The sequence below is a fragment of the Alligator sinensis genome, unplaced genomic scaffold (assembly GCF_000455745.1).
Source record: "Alligator sinensis unplaced genomic scaffold, ASM45574v1 scaffold751_1, whole genome shotgun sequence".
Taxonomy (NCBI): Eukaryota; Metazoa; Chordata; order Crocodylia; family Alligatoridae; genus Alligator; species Alligator sinensis.
Window position 1 is genome coordinate 591,480 of NW_005842325.1, and position 7,763 is coordinate 599,242.

A 7,763-nucleotide genomic window follows, 5' to 3' on the forward strand; every position below is an offset into this window, starting at 1 on the left:
TTGTATACTACTAGTCAAGCCCAGAACATACCTACCAAATCAGGTGCTTTTCTCTCTGGTTATGGAACCTAGCAAAGCTTAGGAAGGAGCTAGGCCTCCTACTACTCACTGGGTTCATCTGTGCATCCTCAGAAGGAGAATCTCAGTTAACTATGGAACTTTCAGGCTTAATTGGAAACACCCCTAGTGTGTTTTAAGTGCTTCCTTCCTCTGAGCAGGTTTATTTTATTTTATTTTATTTTTGGGGGGTGGGGGGGAGGAGGTTTGCATAGTTTTAGTCTCAGAAGTCTCAAGGCTGTGCATGTCCGATTTTAGATCTGGCCCTACTATTAGTTTTCAGTCTCTTCAGTTAAGAGCCAGAAGTTGAGGCAGTGGTACTGAAGTGAACAGAGATTTGATGGCAACCAATCAATTCAGAATTGTTCAACAGTCATTAAAGGGAGAGCACATAGGAATGAAGCTCACTTTCTTCTGAAGAAAGTAGAGGAAACACTCCTCCATGCTTTGTTCAGAGTGAGTGGAGGAAAAACTACACTGATAGGCTATCATCAGTTTATTCAATTTTAGCCTTTTTGTTAACTGGAGCATTTTAAAGAGCCTATAACAACCAGAATATTAAAAAAAAAAAATTGCGCTTCTTGTTGCTGAGGATGTTGAATGTAAACATTCATAGTAGCTTGTATTTAGTTACTGTTCCTTGTGGAGGGAACCTAATAAACAGCTTATATCTGTCCAGGACAGTATTCCTACAGAATATGCACTAAAATAGAATAGTACAATTTAGAAGTTTAAAGCTAATATGCTAGTTACTTTAATCACAAACTGTTACTGAGTTATGGATACTACTCCTCTTATGCTGGCATAGATCAGGCAACTAACGGATAAATCCAAAGAGGATTTGTGAAAAAGCAAAATGAATTCTAGGATTGTGACTTCCTATTTTTAAGTGCACCACTTAGCAATTATAAGGGTGTGTACAGAAGTGCTCAGAGTTATAAAGTTACAGCATGTAACAGGGGGCACTCCACAGCCTCCTGGGGTTTCTCCACTGGTCAGAAATTTGACAAGCGTGCACAAGTTATTTAAAGCGCTGTAGGTTGATAAAGTGCTATAAAATACAGAGCTTCAAATTCAATAGCTCATTTTACAAGGGTTAATTTAAAAGTGCTTTACTCATTTTTAAAGTGCTGTAAAGCCATGCACTTCTGTTAAGTCAGGGCAATAAAGCACTTTAAATGGCAAAAAAAGCATCTTCTGTACCTTAATAGCTTTAGGGGAAATTAAGAATTTTGTGGCTTCTTACTGACCCCCTGACCCCCCTAAACTTCAGGGCTTTGCCATAGTGGCTATAAATTGAAAACAGAATTGTATCCTTAATCTTTTATTGTCCTAGTAAATCATTGAGGGGGACAGATTTTTTTATAAAACCCACTGGATAGCCATAACGTATTCATTTCAAACCTGAAATTCTAAACTTCAGCCAAAAAGTTTAAACACTTTTATATATCCCTTACTATGCTTAGATTAACTGCCTGGCTTTTTTGCTAACAGCACTACTTCCAGCCATTCATTCATGTGAAACTAAACCTCAGACACAATGCTCATAAAACGGGAATGTCTTTCAATTTTCTGTATAGTGGCTATGACCAATGCAAGATGTTTTTTTCCCTGTAGTTCAGAACCTAATTTAGGCATCCAAATCTTTAGCATTAATTTGACTTTAAATGCTTTCCATCATTGTTGCTGTATAGATTATATGGCATAATCATTTTCTCAAACGAACTGATACATATATTTCATGTTGATGACATTTTTCTTTAGGCTACCTATAGTCTTTCATAAACATATATCTCATATATGGAAATCAGGGCCTAGTTCAGAAATGTAAGGGTGTAAATTAGAAAACTTTATTCTGTATATGAACATACTGATTACTGGTAAACGTTGTTATTTTTCTTTGGATGATGGAAGAGATCTGTATGATTAAGGCATCACCTCTTGGATCTAGTAAAAGAGATGAAGGCAAGGTCAGTGCAGATGGTTTTATCAATGATTCTGCTTATGCTAATAATCAGAGAAAATAACTGGATACTAAAGACCCAATGAATAATTGGCAGTAATGCTGTAAAAATGAGGGTTTCAAGGAACATACTTTGGAGATTAAATCAGTCATTTGGACTATATATCTTCTTACATCACTACCAGGGTTATTGGAAAGATTAAAAAAAGGAAGGAAAAAGTGCTTCTAACAAGATGAAAAACAACATTACAAAGAAAAGACATGTTTACTGGATGATGTATATGATCCAGCATTATTAGGTGCAACTGAAATTTGGTCAGATTTCATTTTTAAATTGGCATGTTAAAAAGGTAAGAACAATTTTCATAATGTAAGCAAGTTACAAACTGACAATAAAAGGGCTGACTAGAAATTCTCCCCTTCTACATTTTGAGCAACTCAAGGATCTCTATAAGGGGTGCATTGAAGGTCAAATTTTTGTCCTAACATTAGAAGTATTTACCATGATGATATGATATATGATACTGTATGAGTAAAATTATTTGAATACAAGGAATGAAGTGCTGTTACTAAGAAAATTAATGCAGACTGGTGGAGTTTTGAATACATGCTTCGTAGCACTTTCATTCATGTCCCATTCACCCAGCTAAGCTTAATTTAGTCCACTGCACAGAGTGGAGTGAATGTTACTGCCAAGAATGCAGACTTGTGTTTATTCCAAATGAATGTTCACAGATGCTGAGCTGAGGATTGGTTTAGGAATATTTCTAATGGACTTTGGGGTTCTCTCATATGTTGAGTTATCTAGGTCCTCTAATTCTGTTTTTCCCCCATCCCTGAGTTCTGCCTGGTCAGTTTATTGCTCATGTTTTCCTCATTCAGAGCACCCAGAGTGCCAATTTGTTTTTTATCCATGTTTCTGAGTAGTAGCTGGAGATATTATTATTCAAGTTATTAGTAGGAACCCCTAAGATTGATTCCAATACATTTTGGTCTCATATAGCATCTAGCAGAAGAGTTGTACTGGTTCCTGTAGATCAGTCATTAATTGAGAAAAAAAATGACTTTTAGATGTTTACCATACTTATGAGAAACTTTACCCTGATATCCTTTTATCCTTTAGATAAAAATGTAACCCATACATTTTCTCCTTTTTTTCCATTAATAGACAGAAGATAGAGTTTTGTTTGTTTGTTTTTTCCTCTATTCCCTTCCCTTCCCCCTCCCACGCTCTCCCTCTCTCCCCATTTGGCTGAAGTGAAAGCTTTCTTCCCAGTGGATATGCTCGCCACCCTAGAAAACCCCCTCTACACATGACAAGCCCTCTCCAATTGCAGATGACTACACAAATCCCATCTATCACTGCCTGTTTCTCCAGCTGTGGCCTGTCCAGCCCATGCCCAATAAGAACAGTGTTGGAATCCATCTTGACATCCTGTCTGGGAAGGCACTATGCATGTGTATAGTCAAAGTGCGTCATGTCCATGTCTTCACTGCCCACCCTGACATGTTTTGGAGGCAGTGTCTAGTTGCAGCAATGCCAGAGCAATTCTGGTCATCATGGTGCACTCTGTACAAACTACCCATTGCCAAGGGAACTGGTGACCTTAAGTGGCAGCTGCTGCGTGCGGCCCTGGTCATAGGCACTTTTGTCTGCTACTTAAACCCAATGGCATCAGCAGCCTACCCTCTCTGCAAGGAGGACGTGGAAGAGACTTTTTCATGCCTTCCTGAATTGCTCCCAGCTCCAGCCACTCTTTTCTGGCCTCAGCACCCTCTTTAGCACACTGGACTTGTACAGTCTCAGAGAAGTCAATTTTCTCTATCCTGTACCAAGTGGCAAGGGGAGCATGATCTGTTTGGGCAGCTTCATGCTTAGCCAGGCCAAGATGAAAAGATAACTGAAAAGCTGCAGAAACTTGCACCAATTACACCTTCCAACTTTTCTGCTTCCTGGCCTGGGCACATGTCACATTTGAATTTGGATACTTCATCTTGGAACAAACTTGAACCAGTTTATGTCATGCTGGGCCATCGAGGCGGGGGCCCTGCAAGGTGAAAGATAGACAGCTGTTCTTACATGTGTAGCCCCATGACGGGTGTGGGTTTCAATCTCCGGTGACATGATTTTTTTTGTTGCTAATAAGTATTTCATGCTCAGCTCCTGGGAGGACCATATATCTTTGCACGTTCACCATTTGTTTGAATATGTTTATAAAAAAGTTTTGAAAAAGTCAAAAGTTTCTCATTATGGGGAGACAGATGTACAAATTTAAATGAACTATTTAACTTAATACTAACTCCTAGACTACAGGACAGCTACTTGCAACTCTGTAGGAAAAATTAATCTTTCTACGAATAGGATCTAATTTGCTGAGATATTGCGAATAATATGAAATGTTGGTATGAGCTACTATGAAATACTTCAATTCAATATGAGTCAATATAATTTGGCAACACAGATATTAGATTTCAAGAAAGCAAATTTGGGGGAATGAAGAAATTTAGTGTTCAGGATACAATGGGAATAAGATTTACAATTGGAGCTGTCACACTGGAACAGAGCAATGTAAGTGTGTGTAATGCTGTTCGTTGTAATGTTGCACAGGAAGTGAAGAACCTGACTTGTACTAGAACAATATGCATTTCACTCGCACACACTTTAAGAATGCTATTAGTTAAATGAAACAAGTGTCATAAGGTTCTAAATATTTTTTAAAAACAAACAGCAAATTTTGATTCCAAAGGAAGAGATAAGGTGTTCCTTAACACCTTAAGATTTGGAGTTTAAAAAAAATACTCCATAACACTATCATTCATGTCCCAGTGGCCTATCTAAGCTTGATTTAGACCACTGCACAGAGTAATGATGATTTTTCAATGCTACTGCCAAGAATGCAGACTTGTGTGAATAACATTAGTACCCAGGAGCAAGCCAAGTTCATTTTTTTCCCCAAATTCAGTGTCGGCTGTTAGCATTAGAGCTGACATGTAAGATGGTGTAAATTATTTATGAAAAAAATAGGTTGAAACAAATTTCCTTTTCTTTGTAAGGAAGCAAGGCATTATTAAAACTACAATTCTTTGATCATACTGGTCATAAGAAAGGATATAACCAGCTATGACAAATGAGAGGTAAAGGAGACAGATAAAGCCATAGAATACAAATCAAAATGGGATTAGTTTGAAAGAAATATGAATGACTTGTACCTACACAGGTATATTGTAAATAACAATATCATTGACTGATATTTCACACGTGGTACTGATATAGATGAAGAATCTGTTCAATGCCTAATTTTGAACTTGTCATTGAATAACCATTGACTTCAATATTTTATATGCTGAATAAGAGGTCTTCTGTCCTTGGCCGATGTTCTCTAGCTTCAAGTAATCCAGACTTAGACCCAATACAAATAGACATCATACAGAACTTCATGATAGGAATCTTACAGAGCCAGATTAAGAAGTTATGAAGCAGTGCATTACTGTGTTGATTTCTGTAAGATCAAACTCAGAAAATGTATGAAATCCTGGTACCAAATCTCAGATGACTTCTGTTCGCATAAAGGAAAAAACATTCCTACCATGCCTCTATTGCAAGGATGGTTGGCCCAAAAAGAGCAGGTTACAAAGGGGAAGGGGAGAGAAAGAGAGAGGCAACAGTATATACTGAAGAACAACAGGTAGGAGTGCCAGCTTGGCAATATTAAGTGCTTACATTTTCATTATGCTCGTCTGAGATGAATAAATAGTATTATCACCAACTTATAGTTGAGGAAAACAAGGTAAAAGGTGAGAAAGGAAATAAAAGTGAAGGAGAGAGCAAGAACTTCTGAAAGCCTTGAAAAAGGAGGGAAGTACTTTTCAGTTTTTGCTGTAGAGGTCAGAGAAGGTTGTGCCTCACTGGGAAAATGGCAGTGTTAAGGAGACAGAATACAACATCTGCACCAGTATTTTAAACTTTATTGCATGTGTATTGTATCATCATGGATTCAATTATGAGACATGGAATGACACTTTCAGTAAGACTGGCCTGTTAAAGTTTTCACTTCCTGCTGGGGAATCGGGTATTTTGCAAGAAGTCACTCTGATTGGTATAATTTGGCTGACTTATTGAGTGATTCTTTCTGAAATTGAGAAGTGCTTTACAAATAGGCAGAAAAGTCTGAACTACTGAAATACATTGATTTACAGTACTTAGAAGACACAGTGACTGAAATGCTTTTTAATAGGTTAGTAAGCTCTGAGGCATGAATTCTGGACTTCCCCAAAATCGATGGTATGCTCACATGATTTGTTCCCCTACTTACTGTGAAGTTCCTTGGAAGACTTATTTATTTAGCAGATGATGCCGAGATTCATCTAGACTAGAAAATACTGGTTAAGTTCTTTACATATATATTTAGGAGAGTCACAGCAAAAGTTCAATTAAAGAACATTACTAAAATGCCAGTTTCATCTCTGAATATGAATAACTCCTCCAGATCACTTCCTTGGACCCCCTGCCTAGTATAGTCTTCTCAAGTATGCTCTGAAGCCAGGCCAGATGTAGCTTTCTAAAGTAGGTGGGCCCCTGGCCTTTTGGTCTTGATTCCCATGGTAATCTATGGCATCCTAAGAAAATTACCTTTTGCTTTAGCTCTGAGAGAGAGATTTTACCTCTTCAAGGGGATAGCCTTGTTGTCCCCAAAGGACAGTGAGTTCGTGCCCGGTGCGCTTGTGCCAATAAACACACAGGGGTGAAGGATCCAACTTAAACTTTATTTCTGCACAGAAAGTGGTGCTTGGCAATCGTTTGCAAAGCAAGCACCCCCACCCCAGTGGGTGTCTGCCTTATATAGCTATGTAACAGGTTAAACTTGCTGATGTGATGAAATGTGTAGCAAGCCCAGGAAGTAACCCCCCCTCCAGCTCCCCCCCCAAGTAACCCCCCTTCCAGCTCCAGAACTTTGTTGATACAGCTTTTTCTTTTAGCGAGGCCAGCAATCAGCAACTATGCAACAAGCAATCTCCCCCAGCCTAAACAACCTACTCTATGTCCTTGGTTAGATAAAATACTTTTTTAAAACATATAAAGCTGTTCCCTGGTTAAAATGCAGTGACAGTCCAGGGGTGCTTCATCAAATCCCCTCTTCGAGGCTATGGCCCTTATGGAAAAAGCCCATAGTCCTCGACTATCTTTTTTATTTCCAGAAATCTCTTTGCTTCCTCCCGATTATTTTGGATCGGGTTTGTAACTGATGATTTTATAAACATCATGCGGTGAACGGGGGAAGAAATTGATTTCTTGAATACCTCACAACACATTGGCGCACACTGTATCCCACAACAGATTATCAAGAAAATACATATACTTGCCACAATTAATAGGAAAATTTGCTTAAGCCATGAAAAATTAGGAAGCCAAGAAGTAAGCCATGAGAAGTCGAACCCTTCCCCTTGCTTAATGCGGGACAGAACCTTTTTTTAACTTCTGCACTTTTTTAACTTGACTCTATCAACTCGGAGTTATCTGTCAAATTAAAACAACACATTTCCTCGAACTCTTCACATCCGTGGTTATGCCTCAGCAACAGGTAATCTATGGCTGCTCTATTTTGCAGAGTAGCTCCTCTTAGTTCTTTCATTTCAATATTGAGGGCAGCTAGGGCCTGTGAAGTTGTATTTAGGCCCTTTGCCAGGGCACAGACCACCTTACCAAGCTGCCTCTCAGCGTCCACTACTAGGCCTGGCACCCCTA